The 26,214-nt window shown below is 39.2% G+C and overlaps 1 long non-coding RNA gene across 1 annotated transcript in view; it reads left to right on the forward strand.

The window, feature by feature from the left end:
* LOC123349552 overlaps window positions 1-24,245 on the forward strand; it is a 42,583-nt gene extending 18,338 nt beyond the window's left edge. Inside the window, exons 2-3 of the long non-coding RNA XR_006573581.1 lie at window positions 7,789-7,900; window positions 24,176-24,245. This is a non-coding gene — a long non-coding RNA (uncharacterized LOC123349552). The remainder of the gene's footprint in view (window positions 1-7,788; window positions 7,901-24,175) is intronic.
* The last annotated feature ends 1,969 nt before the right edge of the window (window positions 24,246-26,214 follow it).

Consider the following 26,214-nt stretch of genomic DNA (forward strand, 5'->3'; position numbering starts at 1 on the left):
AAGTCATGACTCTCTATAATGGGTTCATGGAAACAATAAAAAGGGGAAGTTGTTAGGTCTATATCTAGGTCCTATCTAGCTTGATGGCATATTAATGAAGGGCAGAAAATGAAGGTAACATAGACGTGGGACAGGACACTGTCTTGGATGAAAAGGAAAAGCAGAATAAATTAAAATAATAGCAGTAATTAATAAAAATGTGCACATAGGAAGTACTTTTTATCCAAGGATCTCAAAGTGCATGACAAAGATAAAATCCCCATTTTTCATTTAGGGAAACTGAGGCCTAGATTAAGTGGCACAAGATTTCAAACGGAGCCAGTAGTAGAATTTAGATTCCCTGAGGCCAGTCTGTGTTCTGTTTGACCAGCCATCCATTTCTCAATCTAGCTAAGTATTTATACACACCTGCTGCTCTGAGGGCTCCTTTCCACACACCCCCACTCACTTGCAGACCTGGATGGGGCAGCTGCAGTGAGTCAAGTTGCTTGCCTCTTGTCTGTCTGTCTTCTAGGCTTGGGATTGTAGAGGCGAAAAGGAGAGGGGAGGAGCAGAGAAGAACCGACCCGTAATTCAGATTAGGGGATGGGGGAGCAGAGGGCTCTTGCTGCTCTCTCCTCCCCTTTCCCTGCTTGTGGGGGAAAAAAAGGGGCCAGCTGTTCTCTCTTCCCTCTTTCCTCACATAAAATCTTAGGTTGGCAATTGTGGGGAGAGGGAAAGCTGGGCCTGCCACCTGCAGCATTTCTGATTGGCTGCCCTTGCACATTTCCCCCACTGCCTGGGAAAGAGCTGCCAATCTACCCCTGTCGCCAGATCCACAAGAGAGTCTGTGGTGATATTCTGCGCTGCAATCTAAGCGGTGCTCTCTTGGCACAGTCCCCATACATGACTGCTCATGGGGCATGACTTAGGCAGCCCAGGGTAGCCTGTGTATACTATGGCCACCTTCCCAGGCTGCCCAGTAGGCTGCAGCACTGCCTGGAATCTCCAAAGCACTGCGGCCTGTAGTCCCGCTTCCAACATGGCTCTTCTGTCTCCAGCTCTGTTCTTGGCACACCTGCTAGACCAGGGCTTGTGAGGGGATCATCTGAGGGCATCATTAGAGCTGTCTGCTGAGGTGCCAGTGCTGGGGGAATCCTCCCTCAACCAGATATTGGGCTCTGAGGGCCTCTTAATATAGTCTGACCCTTTTTTTTGGTGTGCAAAGGAGCTGGAGCAGGAATGAGAATTCCACCTTTGTAGTCTAGGGTTGGTAGGACTGTTTATCACACACACACACACACACACACACACACACGGTGGAGCCAGCACTTTGACTTGGTTCACGGTTCTCCAGCAGGAGATCAATATTTCAGCCACCTATACTCTGTGGGAAACCCAGGCTAAAGGAAGGCCTGGGCCTAAGAAGTGCTTATTTCTGAGATACTGAGTGTCCTCCTATCCCACCTTGTGGTATTAGTATATAAAACCAGACAACAAGGAACAGGAAATCAGCTAAGCATCGTAGTGGCCATCATAACCCGAAATGAGCCAGGCTGAATTCCTATCAGTAGTAGAAAACTGGTGTGTTTCCCTTTAAGTGTGACTGACAGCAATTGTACTGTCAGTCAGCCTCTGAGAGCCTTCCTGCATGTGTCAGGCTTGCTGTTTTCTAACCAGTCCTCCTTACGTCATCTGTGTGGGCTATCTTCCATACATGGGCATCGTGTGTGTGTGTGTGTGTGTGTGGGTTGCATATCTTCATCTTCCACAGTTGTTTGAAGGGTGTAGGCAAAGGCAGGAGTCCAGGCTCTGCGGGTGAGGAAGAGAAATAATTTAGTTTCTAAATTGGGAATAGACATAAGTGCAACTGAGCCACAGAAACTCTCAGGCCAAAAACCACAGAATTTGGGCATGTTGCTGAACTGACCCCATGAGAATAAAGTGATAGTGTATAAATACTGGCTCTGGCTGGTTTTAGTGTTTTGCTCTTACAATACAAGTATTTGTGTGTTAAAAACAGTAAGAACAAGACATCTGAAAATTAGGATTCTGTGTCAGGCTGTCAATACCCACAAGCATGCAGCCTTTCATTAAAATCTGTTTGACATTTTTGTTATGCACAGAGAGCCAAAAAGATGCCAAAAGCCTGATATTTGTGATCACATCCTCCTGCTAATATAAGACACTGCAAAGACGATTGTATTAAAACATTCCTTACAAAAGGCTGAACAGTAAAAATAAAATAATAAAAAATAGATTTAAACGTGAGATGAGAATTCTGGATGCTCTTGTTGTGTGAAGTAATTTTCTAGGCAAGGGTCCTCTTTTAACGCCTCATAATTAAGTGAAATAATAAGTAACGTCTTAATTCCAATTTTCAACAAGGGTTTTCAATCCTTGGAAAATTGTGCAAAATTTAACCATCCTGTGAAAATCATGTAATGATCGCACGTCACATGACCTGGCAGAAGAGATATTATTATGTCACAACACCGTGAGTAAATTATCTTACTGGTGACTCGCTTAAAGGTCATGGAGATCATCTGATGCATGAGATGGAAATTTCTCATGCCAAAACAATATTGACAGCTTATCAAGCAGAGAGGAAAGTACAATAATAAAAAAGAATGTAAGGTAAGATAACACTTGCTACTGAAGGTAGAAAATATGACATGGCATTTCAATTTTAAGGTTATAGGGCGGATTATATGGTATGAAGGTTTAGATGCAAAATAGTGTAACTTGCATGTGAATTTATTGGAGTATATACAGTATTTTAATGGATAGGTACAGAATATAAATTATATAATACATGTATTATAGAAAGAAAGGGACACAAACAAAGGAGCGCTGAGACGGCCTACAACTTGCAAGAATCTTTGTCCCATTCTTCCCTTCTTCTTACAGTCGTTCTAGCATGGCTGAGTGGATTCAAGAGTCACTGATTTTAGTTTTATTTACAATTCTGTCACAAGAATTCCCTATTGCTTTTATTTAGTTTGATTCATTTCCATGTTCATCCTATCATTTTACAGCTTCAGCAAAATGTAAAAGGTGGAATGGCCAGGCACGCATAATAAGGAATATTGTAGCATAATGCAGTAAACTGGAGAGATTTGTGAACTAGACTGGGCATTAAAGTCTTCCCATCGTGTTTTCACAAACATGTTGTAATGAAAGCAAAAAAGTTGATTGCAATGAGGATCGGAATATTCACTAAGGCCCTGGTTCCGCAAATCGCTCGTGCTTAAAGTTAAACATTGGCTTAAGTGCTGAATCTTGTTAAATTGGGGCCTTATCTTTTCATGCCACAACTTTTAAAATCTAATCTTGTGCTCCTGGCTTCTCTCCTCCTTAGAGGCAACAGTCAGCACATTCATATTTACCTTTCATATTTGGTGAAACTGCCATGCTACATTCATCAATAAACCCTGAATGCCAAATTAATTGGAAGGAATTGACTGCAAAGACTTATGTGGCAAACTGAAAGTACAATAGCTCAGAATTGGTTTTGATGACATGGTTGTTAAAATGCTGGCAGGTGCCAGGGTTTTGTTTACAATCGTGCTGCCACTTTTGGAACCCACTGGTGGAGCCACTCTGCTGATAGCAAGGGTTGGGAATGTCTCAGAAAAAAGGATAGTTCAGACAAGCTCTGAGAGGCAGGGTCCAAACTGCAAGAAAGAGGTTTTATGGAAGCTTTACTGGCAAAGGATTGAAAAAGTCCTGCTCATATCTATCCAACAACACATTTAAAAAAGAGAGACAACATTCACCAGAGTGATGCTGTGTGCGGATGATGTGAAAATCAGAAACAGGAGTATGAAGTGTGTGTGAAGTGTGCATGCACAAGAGAAGGTGTAGAAATCTATTCTGGAGTCTCTAGTTTTATATGAATAGTCTCTTGACCCTTTCCTCTAATGCCACTGAGAGCACTTGGTTAATGACAATTGTTTACCCTGTTTCTGCACAATTATTTTGCAGAAACAAGTTGCTGTATCTTATTCGTCCCATTTCTCCATTGTGATTTTTTAACTCCAGTTTTCTCCTCTCTTTTTTTAGAGCACTTGTAAAGGGCATTAACACCCAGAAAGTATCTGTTTTAATGCAGTATGAATGTTCAAGATAGCCAGTGGAAAATACATTACCTTTTAGTTGAATCTGTTTGGTTTGAGAAATCTGTTTCTTGTCTGCTGTAACAGATTGTCTGGAAGAGTGTACTGTACCTGCTACCCACAGGTCATTACTCAGTGGAAACCACACTTTAAAAAAGCACAGTGTCAAAAGCATGGAGGAAATAAATCAGGCTAGATCAGAGATCCCTCTGTGTGCGTATGCTTCTCCAAGCATTTGTATCTGGTTCAGAATAAGGTTAGTTTCAGCATGTGATGTTTTGCATCTGTGGATGGGTGTCAAAATGCTGCCAGTGCATCCTCTCATTGATACTCTTCACGTTGCTATTATACCTTTCTAGCCCTCCTTAACCCATATAAGAAACATGATTTTTTGTCATTTATTCCTTAGGACCTTCGTAAATTTGAATTTAGGGATTTGGGGTTAGATCCTCAGCTAGTATAAATCAACATAACACCATTGGTGTCGATAGAGCTAAACCAGTTTATACCCGCTGAGGATGAGTTCTATTTTTTTTTTTAAGACAAGCATAACCAGAGATCTTAAGTATACTGCACTTTTCTCTATAAGACTTGTTAAGAAAGAGGTTGAACCTGACCCTCTTATGTATGATAAATGAAGATAGCTCATCTCTTTATTTAAAGAGACAATTTGCAGTGCAGCATAAGGAAGGGTTATTGTATTCTTGGTACAGTAGTCAATGAGTACTCTTTGTTGAGTAATGAGATTTTTCTTGGTTATTTTGGGCAAATCCCAATGGTGAAAGGACACTGTGGCATGATCCCTCTCAATAACGAATGGAAAAGCCTTCACTTTGGCTGGAAAACCAATGAGTTAAGGAACATTGGAATGGTGATATTGGATCAGACCTGAGGTCCATCTAGTCTCACATTCCATCCTTAACAGTGGCCAGCACCAGATGCTTCAGAGAAGGTGTAAGAATTTCCCCCCACATTAGGTCTCATCCTGATTTCTAATCCTGATCTCTAATAGTTAGCTAATAGGCTTAAGGCCTGAAGCATGAAGTTTTCATGTCTCTTCCAATATTTTTATTATCGTTACCTATTATAACTTTATATATTCTAGTCACAGTAAAAAATGAAGGCCTAGGAAATACATTGGCTCCAAAATATCTTGTGAATATTCTCTGCATGGAGTCATTCATGCATGTTTTAGTGAGAAGATGGAGACAATTTAGATAAAATTGTGCATGTCTGAAAACAGATATCTGGAAGAGTGTAGATGGGCTGGTTATTCTGATCACTTGAGCCATCACTTGGCTTGTGAACATCCTCATGGCAGCTAGATACTATGGCGACAGTCACATTAGAATAATATGCTATAATAGCTAAATTGAGCCACAGAATGAATTCTGCCAGTACCAGTAAATTATGGTACCATGCAGCAACCATTCCATTCTTTGGAGACTTTGAAGATCAACGTTTCTCAGCGTCAAAAATTCTTGGTGCAAACTCCTAAAGAGGTATTCATTTATAAAGGATCTATAAAATAAACAGGTTGAGTACAAAATATTCGCAGTATCAGGGAAAATATAGAAGAAAAATACATTAAATATACCCCTCCCCCATAGGTCATTCAGCTAGGAGTGGTTTGGTTGGCAGAGTTTCACAGTTCCTGAGTCTTGCTTTGAGTTTAAGGCTCTTTTGTAGGAGGGTAGTGCTGAATACCCCTTGAAGGTGCCAGAGGTGAAGGAATACAAGGAGTATGGAAGTCTACTAGATCTTTCATCCTACTACTCAGAAAAAGGGTAAGGAACAGAGGAGAGTGGGACATGTTTAGATCGGGAATACCAGTCAGTCCAGGCCCCAACAAAATCGGAAGTAAAGGGAGGCTCACTTTGTTTGGAGGATTTCAGGTCTTAAAAAATCCTGAATTTTTTTCAGTGCATTAGCTGAACTTAGTGGGACGTCCTTCGTTTCCAGATGTTTAAAAAAGACTCACACCCCTGTACATACCACCGGGCAATTCTGTGTGCCCACAATGGGACTGTTGCCCAGTCACATAGTGAATCAGAAAACTCTTCTCTTCACTACTCAAAGTCTAATTGAAGCCTTGGACAAGGGGAGCTGTTCATAGAGGTTTCCAGCATTGCTTCCTCAAGAGTCAAGTCACTGGGAGCAATGCACTCATTTTTGTAAGGAGAAAGATCCCTTAATTTGCTATTAAATTAAACAGTGTCAGTACTATTGCCGTAGAGCTGAGCGAATAATCCATAATGAATAATTTATTCAACAAATTTAGCTGCTCTCTCTGCTCATAGACTATCTGGAGACAGATCACAATTCTTCCCAATTTATTTATTATTTGAAATTATTGATGGATAATTTTGTAATTAACCCCCCCCCCCAACTTTGTGGCTTGATCCTGATCTGCTGTGAATACTTGAGTTCTTTGTCAATCAAGGTGTGCAGGTCAGTTGTGACAGACCAGGTAAGTCAAATGGTATTCCTGGGCACTCATTGGATCAGCATATAAGCACTTCTGGCATGTATTTTTTTTTTAATTGTCTCTGCATGCAACTTTGAAATTTGCCTTGTGCAAACATTTGCCCAGCAAAACTTGATTGCTCCAAAGTTTGCAGAAAGCAAACACAAGGGGGAAACCAAGGCGGCTGCGGTAAATTCATTTAAATGTGCGGATGACTATTTGCAGGGTGGTTGTTTTTTTGTTATTTGTTTTTTGTTTTTTCACTCTGCCCAGCCCTGTTTGGCAACCTTCATCTAGAACAGTGATGTTCAGACCTCAGTGGTTCAGGAGCTAAATTAGCCATCAATATTACCAAACAATTGCGTGAATTAATTGTTTCATTTACTATATGTGTATATACACACACACACACACTTGAATCACCTCGATCGATTGATCTTTCAGCCCTCGTATAGTTTTCACTGATCACAACATGTTATATGTATGTATATATTCTCACAGCAAAGTGACTGACCAAATATTATTATTTTATTAGCTACAGTTGGTTAATAACATAATAAATGCATCCTGATTGGTTAATAACTTAGACTGGTTAATAATTAAATCACAGTGTTTTAATAACATGTGCTGCAAAGAGCCCACAGGAGACACATTAAAGAGCCACTTGTGGCTTGCGAGCCTCAGCCTGAGTATCACTGCTCTAGAACATCCAGAAAATACATTTCAGTTACTGACAGCTGTTCACGTTTATTCCTGTCCTGGTATTTCCCACCCCAACTCGTTTTTGATAAGCAACATTTTTAAAAGAAAAGGGAGGGGGCGGGGGATGCAACTGCATTGGCTAAGGCCCTGACCCTATGAAGATGTACGCAAATAGTTAAGTTTCTACACTGTGAGTAAACTTATGCATGTGAAATTATTATTTTTTTTTTTTTAGGATTGGAGTCTATAGATCGTGTGCCTACCAGTGGGAGCTGGCTAGTGCTGGTTAATCAATTCTCTGAGTCCTGCTTCAATACTTTATGCTTGTTGATGGAGGAGGGGGCTTTTGTTTCTATATGTTCAGTTAGATTAGATCACAGAGGAGAGATTTTCCCTGGTTTTTGAAATGTTATATATGTTTGGTATCATCTTGACATGGATAGGGTCAAATGGCATCCTTTGTGTTTCTACTTTGGGAGCTGAGTATGAATAACCATTGAAACTGTCTCATGGATATTTCAGGTATTCACACCCCATTGAAGCAGAGAGCAACCCCAGGGAGTAACACTACTCATTGTTTAGGAAAATAGTACTTAGAGATGACAAACAGCACGTCAGACTGAAACGTGACCAGGTAGGTCAGGAAGTGCTTTCCTTTATTAAGAGGTATCTTTGTTTATATGATGCTCAGAAGGAAGAATGGTTCTATTCAATGGGGACCTTCAGAATGAAAAATGTTGCCCACTGCAGTGTTAATGGATTGGGCTCTATCTGGTGCTGTGAACCTACACAGGGCTTCCACCTAACATTAAAGCATTGACTTGGTTGGCATTAAAGTTGTGAATTTTGTTCTGAAATCGCCACACCGTTCTTGGAAATGGAGGTGTTGCCATTTTTGTGTTTAAATGTTCAGAAATTTGGTCTGTTTTAAAAACATAGCAACTGGGATAAAGAGAAAAGCAGATGAGCAATTGTTAACAGGATTAGCATCAACTTGCTCACTGAGGCGTGGGGTTGATGCAGCTGAGATCTGCCAGCCTGCTCCTCTCCCAGAGTGATGAGCAGAAAGGGAACGACCATACCTCTGGGGCTTATTACACTGTCCCACCCTTCCCTAGGGTGACCAGACAGCAAGTGTGAAAAATCAGGACAGGGGTGGGGGGTAATAGACGCCCATATAAGACAAAGCCACAAATATCAAGACTGTCCCTATAAAATCAGGACATCTGGTCATCCTACCCTTCCCTGTCTAACTCCCAGATCCACCTGCTTTTCATCCCTTCTGGCCTTCAGTCTTTTCCTCAGGAGGCCCTAAGTTAGTTTTTGTGCCTTGTTTCCTCAAACCACACAACCTTTCCTTGGAAATGGGCAGTCTGAGGATCCTGTGCACTGGACCGTTTTTGTTGTGGCAACGTGCAAGCAGGAAGGTTTATCATGTAAAGTTATCTATGGGGTGAGATGCAACATTTTTCAGCAACTAGCCATGGCAGATTATGGCTCTTCATCTCTAGACTCATGAGGCAAAGTGCAGTTTTCCTCTCAGTCTAAAAAGACACACAGGGCTGACCTTGCAAGGGGAAAAGTCCCATTGATTTCAGTGCAGGACAGGGCATTCAGTGAAAAAATAAAGGGATACAAAATGTACTTCCCTGGATGTTTGTATGTTAAATACATTTCCTTTTTCCTAGCTGATTGACAAACTTTCCTTTATTCTCTTTCTGTGGCATTTTCTGTTCAGGTAGGGTGAAGTGCTTATCCCTTTCCTATTCAAAAAGGATTTCAAAGCCTTGGAAAAAGCAAAGAATGGCCCTTGTTTATTTTTGCAAAGTTTTAACTTGTTCAACGAGGAACTAAGCCTTGTTAAAAGGGATTTTACTATGGGTCAGCTAAAGTTTGAGGAGCTCAGGAAAAAAAGGGGACAAAAACTAATTTTTACTTCAGCAGGCCCTTGGCCTCACAAAGCCCCGGTCACCAGCATCTAACTGCTGAACCCTAAGGCTTAGCGCCACTGGACAGAACCAGTTAATAGGAAAAGCCAGGGTAGCTTAAGGGAACTATTAAAGAAAAGCAAAAGGGAGAAATCCTCTGGGTAAATGGGGATATGAACTGAGGACATTTTAATATTTTTATATAAAGTATTGTTCATTCATTCTATCCCATGATCCTCAAATGCTTATAAGCATAAAATGAAAGCAGCACAATTCTTTAGAATGTGTTGCAGGCTTATTTTTTTTAATGATCTCTTCACCTGGGTTTACAAAGAAGCGATTATTGAACCAAGTATGATACACTGTTAAAAGAATCACTGTTGTAACTTTGATAATGACAACAAAAGGTAAAATATTGAAGAGAACCCAATTAACTTAAGAGCCCAGTGTCTGTGGCTTCTAAGTAATTTAGGCACTTTTGAAAATGAGACTTAGGCACCTAACAGATTTAGGGTCTTATGAACATTTTGTGTATGTGTATACACGCACATCACAACTCATAACGTATGCTGCCTCAACTCTGTTATATTCCCTTATTAGTAATATCTCTCACACCTCATTTAAAATACATGTAAGAAAATAACTTGTAGTGTCAACATTTCTCCTTACCCTTAATTAGCTTTTAGTATTTTAATACCCCAGCCTGCAACTTGCTGCATGTGGGCAGATTCCCACAGCACTGACTGACTTGGAGTTCTGCTCAGGGGTCCACTAGCGTGGAATCAATTGCAAGACTGAGATACTCAGTCTATCTCAGATTGGGCCTTGGAACTGAAAGTCGTTAGAGGATAATTCTTGCCAAACTGAAAGGGGGGAAATGCAAATACTATTGAACTACTTTGTGCCGTTTTATGAAATGGGTAAATGAAAATCACTAAAGCCATAAAAACAAAGACACAAAATTACAAACCTCAGTTTAAAGTTAACCTCCTAAAGCCCTGTTTAGGCAATCAGATGAAAGTCATTTACATGCCTAACCATAGAGTGAGGAACCTAACTTTGGGACTGAAAATTTTGGCAGAATCATTATTATTGGGACTGAGATAATATGATTCCTGTCAATTATTTTCTATTGCAAATGGCAAAAGACTGCCAGATTTCTGTGAAGCTTCAGGCAGGGCTTATGTTTTCTAGTGTTCCTGAAACCATTGATTTTTAGGAGGCAACAATACAGTCCATTAACAAATATAATCAACATCATGTCTGCTGGACCAAGATCACAAGATACGCTCACTGCAAAATTGCCACTTTACACTCAGTAGACTCTCAGGAGGTACCAGGTATGATCAGCAGTGCAGGAGGTGGACATCTGCCAGACATAACTGCTATCCCTTGTTCTGAAAATATTTACATCAATCACTGTATAAGCATTTATGTCCAGCCCCCCCCCCCCCTTTTTTTTTTTTTGGCCTTATTGTGGTTTCAGATGGAAGTGTGCATGCAATATGGAGAGGATCCTGAGCTCTTCCTTCTTTGCCCTATCTGTAGACATTCATTTCTCTCCTTTCCCCTGGGTTGACCTCCAATTTGTTTTCTATTTGAAAGGCTAAGTCCATATGGCAGATATTTTCAGCCCTCGAAGTCTTTTGACCTTTTGAACAGTTTCAATCTCAATTTCAATAATGAAACCACTTCTCGTTTTTTCTGAATACTTACAAATGAGATATTATATTTCCATACATTTTATTTCCAGCCACATCTGTGAATCTCATATTGATCTGTGATAAAGAAGTTATTAATTTTGACACATATAAGGGAGAAGCTAATATCCTCCTTTTACAAACACCTAATATTAATCTCTAGTGATGTATACAAGATCTCCAGAATGGCTTGGGGTGTGTATGGAAATGATATAGGATCAAAATTTGATAATGCAAAAGGGAAAGATTCATTTTAGAAAATTGATTAAAAAAATGTATTGCCTATGAAATAAGTGTAGGAAGCATAATTTAGAATTAGGTATCCATTATTCCTCCATCAGTAGCAGAAACACAACAGAATCATAAGGGACCAGATCTATTCTGATTTATACCCCCACAGCTCCTGTAATTCCATTGAATCAGAACAGAATTTATCCCATGGTTTCTACTCAAAAGATATAAATGTAGCATGGAGCTGATTTTCCTGTATGTGACCATACCCCCCAGCCCCTGTTAGTAAATCTGGGGATGGAATGTTATTGTTGGACAACAGAAGATTACACTTCTTCTAAGGGTGTTTTTGATATTTCCTCCCTTAGCAAATGTTCTCTTCATTTTTATGTTCTGTTCAAATAACTTTGTAAGCTGCCAAGGAGACTACTTTGACATATTGGAGTAATACTATGTCTCTGACTCTAAATATTTGGAGATCTCTCTTTGGATTCTCCCTCCAGAGAAGTTTTTGGCTCTCGTTAGGCTCTCGTTTGACTCTTGTTAAATTCCAGTATTTTATCATACTTGGGACTTTTTCCCTCCAGCAATTTACTGGGTTATCCTAGGGAAATTGCCAAGTCAGGAGATCCTGAAAATGTTTGGAAGTTTTTTAGTTCATGGCAGAAACAATGTGATGTCCTGGCTCAAAGGAAGTTGGGAATTGGTCTGAGATTCACACAGTTGTGCTGTTTGATTTGGTTTAATTTTTTGTTATGCCAGAAGTCACTGAAGGCTTCAGTGCTAATCACATTCAGGTGGTTTGTTCCTGTTCTCCCTCTTCACACCTCACAGAACTTGCTCAGAATTGTACCCATGATGCTTATAATCCCTCACCTATTTCTGGGATTATCATCAGCTTTCCTGGACAGTTTACTGGGGGTAGTGTATAAAAGTCTGCAGCCTTCTCTACCATAAAATGAAAGCTGCATCTATGGTACCTAACTGGTCATGCCATTGAGATAGTTGTGACAGCATGTAACACAGCAGGTGAAATTTAATAAATAGTTTGTTATAACAATAGAAAATCCTACTTTTCATTGGAGGTTTCTAAGCTCTCAGTTCTAGTTTTTAGTGTCACAGTTTTTTGCTATTGTGGATATTGCACTACCGAGTTTATTATTATATATTTATTGCTACTGTAAATAATCTTTAGGTACTATTTTTTTAAAATGGCTACATTATATCAAATGTGTTAAAAAGAGCTAACGGGATCCCCTCAGACAGCCTCCCCAGGCCTCAAACTTACCTATAACTGCAGGTAGGCCTCTTAGGCTATCAACACACTTACAACAAGAGGAAGGCTATCCCCCAAGAAATCTCCTCAGCAATAAAACAAACTAAATTCCTCTCCACCATCCACCTCAGAACAAACTCCGTCAAGACTAGGAGAACAGATGTCTCTTATAGTGGGATATAAAGGTTCTGGCAGCCAAAAGAAAAAAGCACGTTCCAGAGGCAAGGGCCCTTCACTCAGAATAGCAGGCTCCTTTTCTGTTGTAAATATTGTAACAAGAGCACTCTTACCCACTTTGAGATCTATGGATGAAAGAGCTTCCCCCCAGTTTACAGATTGGAAAACTGAGGTAACCAGATGCATATTTAGCCTGAGCTTCTCAGATGGTCAAAACGGCTGAAGGGAGAGGCAAATGTCTCAGATAGTCTAGGCCCAAGCTATCTGTGGTAGTATTTCCCAACCTGGGGGGCTCAAGACTGGTCCAAGGGCACAGGAGAAGAGCAACAGGAATGGAATATCCATAAGCAGCTGGGGATCCAATGAAATTGCAAAGTTGTGTGTGTATATATGAAGCCAAAAGAACATACTCCCTTAGTTGGGATCATGCATATAACTTTGGTCTTTGTTTATGGTTCCTTCCCCCATCCTATAGTATAATCTAAGTTTTATCGGGGTTGAGTCTCAGCCATGTCCCAGGTTACAATAGGCACTGGACACATCATTCTGCAGCAGGGTTGGGAGACATGGAAATATAGAATTGGATATTATGTTTTATAGTTGCAGTGTACTATACTTCCTTACCAATTATCCCAATGGCCCTATATACATATTGAACAAAAAGAGAAACCGAGAGAGCCCTGTGAACACCACATAAGAGGATCTTCAGGATAGATGAGCAATTGCATTGTATTACTCGGTGAGCTTTCCCCAAAAGGAAAGGAACAGAGAATCTCTGGCAGGTCAACAGCAGTTTCTGATCAATGATATCAAAGTTGCCACATCTAAGAGACTCAGCACAAGCACCTTATTTTTGTCCATTGCACGGAGAAGCTCATTAGCCAGATACACTAAGTATGGTTTCTGTGCTATACCTAGACCTAACACCAAATTGACCAAGGTTGGAGAAACTTGAAGTCTCTAGATATTGCTTGAGTTGTTTTGTCACAGTTTGCCCAGTTATCTTCCTCCTTCTAAAAAGGAAGATGCCAAAAAGTTATCAAGAATCAGGACTGGACTCTTAAGGGTTTTCTGTTAATATTTAATGTAAAAACAAATACACATGTTCCCCTTAATAAATGAAACAGATCCGTATTGATTGTGTAACTTTCCTGTGTTCATAGATAGAGCAGGAATGTTCAAATAAATCCTCTGGTCTTCTCATCACCTGTCAGATTATAGGTATCTTCCAGCTTCATAATGGTCATCTTGGTTTTGGCATCATTTTTTGTTTAAATTTTACACTATCTTCTTTCTCTTTGGTAGCATTGTTTATAAAAATAGAATAAAGGAGAGGAGACACTTGTCCCTTTGGTGATTTTAATAGGTTCGTTGCTGCCCTTAAAGTCAGTTATGATTGTCTCCTGTTTCAAGAGCTCTGTTCTTGATTTACTGCATACTTGAGATAGAGAGATGGATGAAGAGAGAGAGAGAGAGAGAGAGAGAGAGAGAGCAGATAAGACCCAGCAGGTAGAATCCAATCAATTATGGAACAGTGATAAAACCCAACAGATAGATGGAATCCATATAATGCCTCTTCTGCTTAGGAAAGCAAAGCAAACAAACACCCACATGAAATTCTCAGTTTTGTTTAAATTCATATTTTCTTGTGATTATATTCAATGAACCAAGAAGGGGTGTTTTTGCTCTTTGGAAGTAGTTGGCCTGCTGAAGACAAGGCTAATACTAAGACTCATAATGTGATTTCATATTGCTCTGCCCTTTGTGATCTCTACCTGTTTTCATTGTCAGAAGGATGACTAAGAAGTCTCCTATGTATAGTGTCATCAGCATTAGGATTAGAGAAACAACACCTACAGAATCTATTATTCATTAAGTGTAACCAATATATAATTTAAAACAGTAGGTTTTGTCAAATAATGTTAGGTCAGCATAATTTTCTGCCTATTACTAATATCTATAACATCTTTGCCTTACTCAGCGCTATTTAAATATGCAATCATTTACAGCTTTTGACTATATGTGTGCGCACTCCCAATTTCCAATATTCAACTACTCCAAATTTTATGCTGACATCAATAGCAAACTATTAAAGACAATATTTCATTATTGGTTTTTCATCCCAAAAGTTATTTACAATTATATACTAAGCACTAATATTAAAGGAAACCATTTAAATGAGGTGCTATCTGCTTTAACAATATGTCTGTCACAGAATGAGATTGTGTTTAAAGATTTTATCAAGAAATGGTTGTTTGCTGAGGTTATGTTTTGTCCATGAAATATGCATTTCATATCTCTTTCATTTCATTAACATAATTTAATTTGTGCTTTGCATTTTGTGCATAATACATATTTGATTTACAAAACAAATATTTCCATTAGAAAATGAATTTCATGCAGGCAAAAAAGCAGAACCAAATGATGTATTGAAGGAAAATAAGAAGAAATGAAATGCATTTTCTCAGTCTATTAAAAAATCTATGGCATTGACAGAAAGTGCACTTAGTGCTACATTTAAAAAATAGCACATATGTCAATGTATTAACAAATAGAATTGGAAATACAAATATTTCCCTATATCAAGCCAAGAATCTCTTTATTTTAATTGAGTTGATTTAAAAGCCCAACTACAATTTAATTTTTATTTCATGATGTGGTACAGTGCCTGGTGCCATTACATCCATGTAGGATTTGCAGTCAATATACAAATATATTTTATCTTTTAAAAACTTTCTATTGACACCAGCAATAAATATTTTAATGGGCTGAAAATGTGAAATCATTCATTTGCTGATTGTCTTTCAATATTGGGTTGGTGGGGGTGGGAGAGACTCGTGCAACCTGGGTGAGAGAACGATGGAATAATGTTTGTGAAATTGCCATGAGACGGACCCCAGCAAACAATGCTGCAAATGGAATACATCAGATCTACATATCACTGCAAAGGCTGATCAACATATTTAGGAGTTTCACCTCCATGAGATCAGTATAATGAGAGGAGACTCAGAGCCACTATGTCCAGCTGAAATATTTGGCATTAGCTATGAATAAAACTAATCGAATTGAGTGTCAAAATTAATATAGGCCTGTTCTGGCATCTGAAATGTGTGTTTTCCTTAATTTAGTTAAAAAAATTGACGAGGATCTTCTGAGAACTTTTAAAGGATCTGATTCTTATGTATACTTTTCATGCAATTTCCATTGGATTCAATGGATATACACAAGGGGTGAAATCCTGGTCCCACTGAAGTCAATGGCAAAACTCAACACTGGGGCCACGTTTTTTTTTTCACCCAAGCAACACAACTCAGTGCCCCTTCTAATCACTGTCTTGAAAATGGTAAAAATATTAAAATGGTCTGAAAGTCTTTTGTGGAAAGTCTTTCTTTTAAATTGGGATGGTGCCCATTGTGCAGCACGTGAACAAAGAGCTGTGTGCTGCAGTCATGGCTTGCCAACATAGTGGCCTGTTGGAGCTTATTAGTAGCTAGTAAAAATAAGTAGCTTTGAGAACCGGAGAAGCACAAAGATTTTGTGCAGCAACTTTTGCTCCCCCACTTGAATCCTGGACTGAGCAGAGCTGAGAATCCAGGTCACTGTGTGCATCTATCCTCCTAGCTTTAGACTGTGTGCACTGGATCTCTCTCTTGAGCAATAAGTCTATGAATAAGCAAAAATCTTTCAGCTTACTAAATGGTAAAAAATATGCCAGAAACCTTAGGAGACTATTTTAAAATGGTTGTCAGAGGTGGCCTCATATCTCACTGTCTGGAATGGCTCATGACCATGAGTACCAATCTCAGGGCAGAAACCCCAAACTGGTTCTATGTTCCATAATTAGATTTCACCAACCCAGTAAAAAGTGTGAATTCCTAAAGCACTATGCCATGAAGTCACAGATGGTCCCCTTGGTCATTCCAGTCTAACTTGCCATCCATGCAAGCTGGACTTAGTGATAGTTGGTTGTACACCAAAGACCAAAAACATTCAGGTTGCTTCCAGTCCCAAGGGATCAGTCACTTACCCTATACCAATCTGTACATTCGATCTCAAACCAAAGACAACACTTGGAGCCAATCCGACAGTAAACAGGATTTATTAACTAAGAAAAGACATGAGAGAGTTATTACAAGGTTAAAGCAGTCAAGCATATATACCCAAATGAGTTACAGTCTATGGTTTCAAAAGGTGACAGAATTGTAGTAATCTTTCAGCTCTGAATGTCTTTTAGGGCTGACCCTGGGTATCTCTGTTTCATAGCTCCAGCCCTGTGAGAATCCAAACAATAAAAGATGAAAAACTTTCTTGTTAGCTATTTTTATTTCCTTCTTCCAGAATTCAAGATGATGGGATGAGCCCTTTTGCATGTATCCTGTTCATGTGTGTTAGGGGGTAATTAACAAAATCTTTGTATTGTGATGTCCCACAATGGCCCATTTAATTTTTGATAGGCCTTCTTGATGGGCAGGAGACTGGGTTCAAAGCTTCAGAACAAATGTTTTTGCTGTTACAAAACAAAAACTTTAATATTACATTATAGCATGTGATAGACATATTATAAGGGAGATTAATGCATGCAGGAATTTACAAGCATTTCATATAACGCATTGTTATAAACCCAATACCCACCCTAACCATCCTAACACAGGTGAAACAGACTGGTTTCCAGCAATGAAATTGTCAGTGCTTGGCTGAGGCTTAAAGCTCTGGCAAGAGCGGGCAGCTGATCTGCCAGCGTCCCACCTTACAGAGAGAGAGAGGGAGGGAGAGGCCTGTGTGTGTGTGTGTGTGTATCTATGTCTATATATATCTCCTCACACCCATACAAATCCATTGAAGTCAAGTGACTGATACATGGGAGTACGTGTGGGCAGCATTTGGCATGATGCTTTCATTCACTCTGGAACACATGGGTCCAATTCTGCTCTGTTACACTCACACAACCCCACAGAAGTCTTCCATTTCATTGGTATAACTGAGGACAGAAGTCAGCCCTTGAAAGATTAGAAAGACTGGCACAGGCCGGAGCTGGGCATTAGTTGCTTAATAGGCCTGGCTTTCCTTTGCCACTGACAATACTGCCAACTTCATGCATTGAAAAAGTATGTCAGGCCCCAAAAAACATGAGATTGTCTTAAAAATCATAGGATTAAAAACCAGTCAAATACAATAAATATTGGGTTCTTTAGAGTCACATTTTTAAGTGTTTCTCCACAACTATGAGTTAGAAACTCAACATTAAAAAAAAAAAAAAAGAGCAAGCAAGCAAGCTGTGATTCTCACATAATCCATGACTTCAGAAGCAGGACATTAAGAAAAACACCAAATTTCATGAGACTTGTGATAAAATCATGAGAGTTGACAACACAGTGCTGACTATTTAATCAGCTACTGGAAGGAAATGGAGAATGAACTTAGCAGTGCCAGCCATACTCCACAACAATTTTAGGAGAAGAAATGAAGAATAACTCCTCCATTTAAAACTAAAAAGATACCTGTAGAAAGGGTAGAATGTAAATACGTTAGCTTAGCTGGAATTTTGCCAGGACTCTGGGACTAATACCCTTACTTTTATGAAAAGTGCTTGGGATAATGACTGACGGTAACTGAGTCCTCTGTGCTGTACCTAAGGCTAATTGAATAGAGTAGGAATACATACTTGAGAACACCAGAGGGAGGGTAGGTGACGAAAAGGAAGAAGGGGAAAAAGACAGCATGGTGGAGAAGGTTTAACTTTCTGAGAATTAACCTAAATAGACTCCACTTTAATCCTTCTAGCTCTTGCTAGGATCATGCTGAGCATTGGTGAAGTACTCACTCAAAGAGAAGAGTGCTGCCTATCTGCTGCTAACTGCAGCCACCAACTCCTTCTTGCAGCCTGTATTGGTCTCCCTTCCAAATATTAAACAAGCCTGACTCAGCTTATCTATGAGACTATTATAACAACAGTTCGGGGCCTCAGTCTGTTAGTTATTAGACTTGCAGAATTCAGCATGTGCTATGATCTAAGTTTAACAGCTCTTGCAAGCTCAACTTTTGCCACTGGTGATGTGTCTAGGCTAATACTGTGCCAGGACACTTTCTTGGAGTTGGTCCACTCTGATCCCACATCTCCAGTAGCAACTCAGCAGTAAATTTCCTTTGAAGGGGGTCTCATTTATGCCTTCAAACCAAACAAAAAAAAATAGCTGTAGGCTGAACTGTACTCTCATTTACACTGGTGTAAATCTAGAATAACTCTATTGACTAAACCTCAGCTGGCCAGTTAAACCAGCTTCACGGTCCCTTTGAGCTGGCACAAAGAAGGTTGTAAAGCAGCCAAGAATCTGGCCTTCAGGGTTTCCTGGCTTGGTTAGCCATGCAACTACAAGGGTGTGTTCACGATACTGTCCCTTTCAGAGTGAAGTAGGCTTCCTAGCCATTCTGGTGGGGGATTCCTTGTGAGTTTAAGATGATTGCTGCAGAGTGAGTCAAGTACACTGTGTTTGTTTATGGAGACTCTGTCCTTTTAGTCTATTGCTGTTTCTCTGATTCTAAAAATAAAAGTCATGCAGAAAGAAAGTACCTGTTTGCTCTTTCTCCTTGGAGTAACATCACCCTGGCCCCACAATTGTTATTGCTAGTCTAGGGCCTAGTGTGGCTCTGAGTAAGGAATTTGGAACTGGGTGCAGCAAACTTAGTGCCATTTGAAGACCAAAAACTCCCTTTTGATCTTTAGTTTACAATAATCAAAAAAGACACATACATTTTCTTCTGGTTAGGTCCTCGTACATATTGACTGCTCAGTAAAATGCATCTTGTGTAAATTCTTAGGTACATCAAAAATTCGTATCCTCAGTCCAACTTTTGAAGAAGTGAATAATATCAGCATGATTGCTAATTATATGTACTATCTAAGATGATGAAGGCTTTTGCAGAAAAGTTTTAAAACTAAAACCCCACCTGCCTTTGTGGTAATATTAGTGTGTCAGAGTTGGCATAAGAGTGTTTTGAATAAAAAATAAAGTATGTCTAAAATATAAAAAGAAAAAAAGCTTAATGTCTGCATACACAAAAGCAATGATCTAAGGGAAATCACCAGTTGCTGTTCTGTGAGGTATAAAAATAAACTCTTGTCTCCTTTACTTTTACATCCACTGACAAGTGACTATATTAGCATTAAGCAAAAAAGCAGATGAAAAGTAATGTCTTTTATTTAGCACCTATCTGAAACATATTTGAGTTTTCTGCAGCAAGTGGGACTGTGAATAGGAGTTTGAAACCATATAATAAGACATTGTGTGACAGTATCTGCCCATTGTGCAGTCACTCTTGTAAGCAACATTTCCACTAACTCTTGGATAACTTCATACATTCTCATCGTTTTTTTAACCTTGTATCATTATAAGATTATGTGTTTGTTCCTTATAGAAATAAGTTAAGATACCTGTCCATCAACTAGTCTGGTGGACATGACTTGTTTTCAATATAACTAAAATTTTGAGCTATGTGTTGTTTTCTAATGAAGCACATGTGTGCTGCAGAGTAGAAAACAGAAATGTGCTGATACAGGAGACTCTACTTGTTTGTTAGCAGTGATATTGGAAAAAATCCATCTCTCCTAGCAGGACAATCTCATCATATTAAAAGTTATGGATTTCTTGCTTAAGCATTCTACACTAGCTGCAGAGCTGTATAAACTTGCTTCTGCTTATCAGGCGAGCCAACAGTACACAAAAAGAAAATTTAACATCTTTTAACATTTCTGCCTTCATATGGGAGTTCTTCTGAAATGAGTTCTTCAATTATCCTGATGGATCTCTTTAGTGAGTTGGTACTGTTTTCTGGCTTATAAAGCCAGTGCATTACTATGCAATACTGTGTATATAGTATTGAAATGAGATCAACATCATTGCTTTACTACATTTTAAGCAGAAGTTAGCACGTTATAAAAATTATAAAGGCAGACTTCAGAGTTAGGTATTCCAGGGATGTGTTTTAAAACCTACATTGTTTTTAGCTGGCAAATTATTCAGTGTGGGTGGAAAGTCAGCTCTCAGAGGTTGCTTTCTAAAATAGCTGATGATTATTAACTGATACTGAACAATAACTGAACAGATAAAATATTATATTTAAACCTGATGTGCCCCAAATAAAAAAAGAGAAACCTGATTTACAAAAGGTGACGTAAAATTATTCATTTCATAATAAAGTGGCAACACTGTAAATATATACACAAAATAAACACTATTACCACTTTATTTTGAAATGAATCTTATATATAGACCGACTTCCTAATGAATTGTCAGAAAATCCATTAATACACATGAGATTAATTGAACATGCATTCTGAAAACATTTTGGAACATCCATCTTTGGGTTTGAATGTGTAATACTATTATGAAAAATATTTATATCTGTAATTTTCCAAATTATTAAGCCACTAAGGTTTGCCTATCAAAGAACATTTTAGCAAGACAATTCATAGGTGTCCCATCCCTACCTAATGATCCTTGCTTGCATGTGTGTGTGTATAGATTTGTAGTCTTTACACTGTAAAAAACTTCAGAATTGTTTGACCCTGTAAACACAAAATTCATGTATCTCACCCTGGGACAAATGCATTCTTTTTAAAAGCAGCATATGGGCAGCCTTGGACTGATGTTAGTTTATTGTCACTGCTTGATAACATTTAATGGAAAAGATACAAGAGTGCCAAAGAATTTTAATTATTTTTGTGATAAAGTTATATGTTCAGCCTTGAAAAAGTGGAGATAATGCTGGGATTCATTATTATTCCCAGTGTGTTTAAACAGACGACACAGAATGCAAACAAAAGCAGATGAAATTTGAAAAGTATTATCAATATTGCAGATAGCAGATGCCCTTTCCAATCAGAACAAGCATATCTTCTATAGCAACTTTATGGTTGAGTAGTTTATTCATTTCGATTAGAAGGTTGTACGTTTCTAAAATATGTAGATGGTATCTAGAAAACCAACCAACCAGTAGGGTCATTTTGCTTGTTTTCCTAAATTTATTATTTCACTTTTGCAGACTTGATCTGAGGTGCATTAACATAGGAGTGAAATCTTATTATGTCAAATTCTATCTTGTATATGACCTTTCGTGTATTTTACCATGGTTCTGAGAGAGAAATGGTAAGTGGTGTCTGTTCTGCAGAGTTTTACCAGAGTCATCTGTGTGATGGTACAGTTAGAATTGGACCAGCTTTTCTGGAAACTTTCTCTATTTGTGGCTGTATAACTGGGAAATAAAACTTTGCCCTGGCTGAAGCATACCATTGAAAGGTTTATCTTTGGAGCATTTTTTGAAGAAAAATATGAAGACAATTTTGTAATTTTAAAATTAAATACAAATTGGCCTGTTAGAGCATCAAGTACAATTCCATGCCAGGACGTCAAGTCCCCTGATAAAGGACCTTAAAATAGAATTTTTTTTTTCAAAATTGGCTGCCTAACATTTAGGTTCCTAAATCCAGGCTGAACCAGACCCATTGACACCAGCTAAGCATCTGACTAAGGCATTGATCCTGTAACTGAATCCTCACAAGCAGACCTGTGTGGAGCTATTTGACACCTCAACGGTGCTCGGAGTGGGTGCTGTGGTCTGCCCATCTGTGTTGAGTTGCAAGACCAGGGCCTTCGTTACCTGAGTAAGTGGCCTGATTTTAAAATCTGCTGATCATCTCACTGGATTTTTAGGATGCTTTTCAGGACTAATTTAGTGAAAGAAGATCATATATTTTAGGGTGATATTTTCTAAGCTTTAAACTCTTAATTCAGACTAATATGTTGTCTATTTTAAAAGAAAATAAACCTTTAAAGTTGTTTTGCAGCAATATACTGTACTGAGTTATGAAATCAGAACCTTGAGGCCCCAGTTCTGCAATAGGACTGTAAGCATAGTCTTTGCATGGGTGGATCCTGGGAATCAAGAGCCAAGTTTGGAATCTTCAAAAATATCCTGAAAAATTTCCTACTATGTATTCTCATGCAAGTCATATTTTCATATTAGCATTAACTTTTTATCTGTTCAATAACATCCTAGCTAATAAGAGATACATGTGGACCTTAGCCATATTTAAAGTTGCAAATCTGTAGTCCACATTAAAGCTGCAAATTAGAGAATCTGTATATATAAGCACATGAACTAAAAACAAGGCTTACTAAAAAGAAGGAAAGAAAAAAAATCCTCATTGTAGAGGATTTTAAAAGAACTGCTTTGTGACCTTGATTTCAGGCATCAATATAAGGACAATGAGTTCTTAAAAAAAAAAAATAGCATCAATGTTCAGTGCTTGAGCAGCGGTAAAAAACAAACAGGAAAAAAAAAACCGCAAGAAAAATCAGCCCAAACCTTACATTTAAGGTCAATGGGAGTTTTGCATGAGTAAGGGACCATAATGACTGTGAACATTCCCACCAGTGGTGACTGAGAACCAGGGGGGTTGTAGGAAGCTCTGCTATTGGTTTGTTGGTTAAGGTGTACTGTCAGAGTTCTCTCTCTCACCAAAGCCTGGTCCCATTGGGATCAAATGGGAATTTAGTTACTAAGGCCCAGATCCACAAAGGTGTTTAGGCTCCTAATTTTCTTTAATTTCAATGGAAGTTAGGAGACAGTGCTTAATGTGTAAGGAAAGAAGTGCCAGAGCTCAAGTAATTAGGTGCTGGGGTTCAAGTAATTTTTCTACATTCATAACTGATGCAGCAACCCAGAGGTGCCAGGGCTATGAACAGTCAAGCTTAGCGGTGCCAGGGCTCAATGTTAAGAACTGTTTGTAGAGCTGGGAAGAGCTGTTTCCTGTATCCTCTATTTTCCAGGATACTCTTTGTTTGAGTCTTCCTCAGTTAGGTACACACTGGCTTTAAATTCAGCCTGTCTAAGGGGGCACTTCCCCTGGACCAGCAGGAAGCTGCAAAGAAAGAATCTTCCCAAACAAACTCCCAGCCGAGGTGAGTTCACTGGCTACAACGTGCACAGTCCTATCAATGTCAAATACAGCACACAGCCACTGGTATTACAAAAACCATGTGAAAACAGGCCTTGGAGGTGTGAGTAACATAAAGATATTTCATTACAAGTGGCTCTGAAACAAGTGCACCAAAGTTTAGGGAAAGCGAGTATGAGCCCCACAATCAGGATTTAAATTTTGTGGGCACATGTTTTTATAATCCCTATAAATGCTTAGCCCAGGGTTGGGGCTGTAATAAATAAATAACAATAATGGGCTAAGCCAAAACCCCAGATCTGAACCTACCCTGACCCTTTTTGGAGGTATAGGGGACAGGATGTTTGAAATCTTGACTAGACTCTAGATCCACATGTGGCCACTTGTGCTCATCTCCAGTGTTTCTACGGGACACTGCACTCTTTATTTCTAAAGAACATGAACCCCTGGTTTCCCTTTAAATTTGGGTTTCCTCTGATGAAGGTGACTGCCTGATTTTCAAAGTGATTCCTACCTCTATTCAGCTGTGAGGGTATAGAACCATCAGTTTGTCTCTATCACCCTTTTGCAGGCCAAGCTGGGCTTGTCAAGGGCAGCCTTTTGCACTCATGTTATGAGTAATACTTTCTCAACTCTTCTACAGAGAAAGGAAGAGACTCAGATGCCTGATTCTCCCAGCAAGGCTCAATTCCAGAAAGTTATTTAAAGAGCACTAAAGATATGACACGAATTCACTGAGAGGTAAGGATGGAACACGGTGTTGGCAACTCTTGTGATTTATTATGAGTTTCATGTTATTTGATGTTGTCTTCATAAAGCCCCAGCTCCTATAGTCACTTGATTGTGTAAGAATTTCAGCTTCCATTTAAACAAAAAACATTTCTAGCTTTCATAAAGACACAACCCCCGCCCCAAAGCAAATCAAAAGAACCCCACATTTATTATTTTAAAAAATCTGATGATTTTTACACTAGCCCTGATTACTTGGAGGGCTGACTCATGATTTTTGAATGCTTGAGATTGGCAGTACTGGAAACAGGGTGTGACTCTCTTAAATGATGGTAAGAGACTGAACTTGATTTTCAGGATCTGCTTAACTGGCATATGTGAGGGCTGCAAAAGATTAATCTGTGTTGTCACATAAGAGTGGTCAGTGTCCACGGATTCCTTCGATGTAGGGCTGTATTCCCACAGAACGCTGAAATAGGGATGGTTTGAGGTGCATCAGCTCAGTAAACTCGGCTACTCAGATTTGCACAGTGCAGAACATTCCACTGCTGGCTCCTTCTCCTCATCCGACCTCCCAAATCTTTGGGATGGGATAAGTGTCTTTGACTGCAGATCCCCTTGGTCTTAGTCAGCAAGTTTGTTCTTTCCTTCCACAGACCCCTTAGGAGCTGTAAGCAGGGGCAGCGTCTACCCTAATCTTAGCAATAGTCTTTATTGAAGAAAGCCTGATTTACCCTGCCAAGTTGCCAGCAGGAGCTCAGAGCAATAGTGGGCATGGAGTTCATAGAGGCTCAGGTGCTACATAAATCAGTATCTCTGTGCTGACCAAACCAAGCCCCGTGGAAGAAAACTCTGCCAGGTTCAGTTCCTATAATCCATGCAATCCAAACCCAGAGAGATTTGCACAGCCATAGAAGTATGAGATGCACAGTATTCTAACCCAGTTTCTTCATTAATTCCCCCTATTGTCCCCAGTATATCTTTCTCTTTTCTTTGGCTGAACATCATTAACTCTCATTGTCTTGTGCAATTTTACAATTTACACATACATATTCTTTGACTAATGCATATGCTGGATGCTGTTGATTGTAGAGCCCCCATAAAGGATCTGTGCTTGGAAAAGATTTCACCATGTTTATGGTTGTGCAGTGTCATCCAAAACACATTCGATTACTTAACAGACTCACAGAATAAATGCACTCTATGCATATAAAGGCATTTCTAGAAAGTTCAATGTTTAGTGCTATAAAAAGCTACAGTGCTTAGTCATGTTCTTCCCAGACAACAGGAAAGGGCCTGTGATTACTCCACGCCTTACTGTGTTGGACTGTGATAACTTTAGGGAAAACTGCGGCCACCAAAACTGACAACTTGTGTTGATCTGCTGCGACGTGCTCGCAATGCCATCTGTTAACACATGTCACCACTATAGGTGTGGGGATGTATTCTATAACAGACTTAAGTCTGTGTTTCAGAGTTCCTGGGAAGCAAGAGGCACACAAAGGAAAACTGTAATAAGTGCAAAGTATAATTAAATTTACTCTGAGAACTGCCAGAGTCAGTTAAATCAGCCCCGTTTAGATATCATTATTTAACCAATAGAGTAAATAAGGTTTGTAGAAGTCCAGCTTGGAATCTGCTTCCTTGGTGGAGTTAGATGAGCGGCACTTGTTGTCTGTTCACTTTAATGTGTGATGTTCATAACAGAAAGACACATAAATATAGATAAAAAGCAGACAGAAGAGTCACTAAATCATGCAACTCTTGGTATCCTCAGCATGGGCAAGGGCTGGGCTTAAGTTACAGTTCCTGTTTTTGTCTCCTTCATCTGAGGTCTTGAATTGAGCTAGTAAAACATCCACTCTTCCAATAGGAAACAAAGGTGTGAGGTCTTCAGAGAATGTAGATTCTCCAGTTGTGCAGTTTCAATAGCTGTTTCACCTTGGAGTCAAT

Source organism: Mauremys mutica, chromosome 14 (assembly GCF_020497125.1).
Source record: "Mauremys mutica isolate MM-2020 ecotype Southern chromosome 14, ASM2049712v1, whole genome shotgun sequence".
NCBI classification, from domain to species: Eukaryota; Metazoa; Chordata; order Testudines; family Geoemydidae; genus Mauremys; species Mauremys mutica.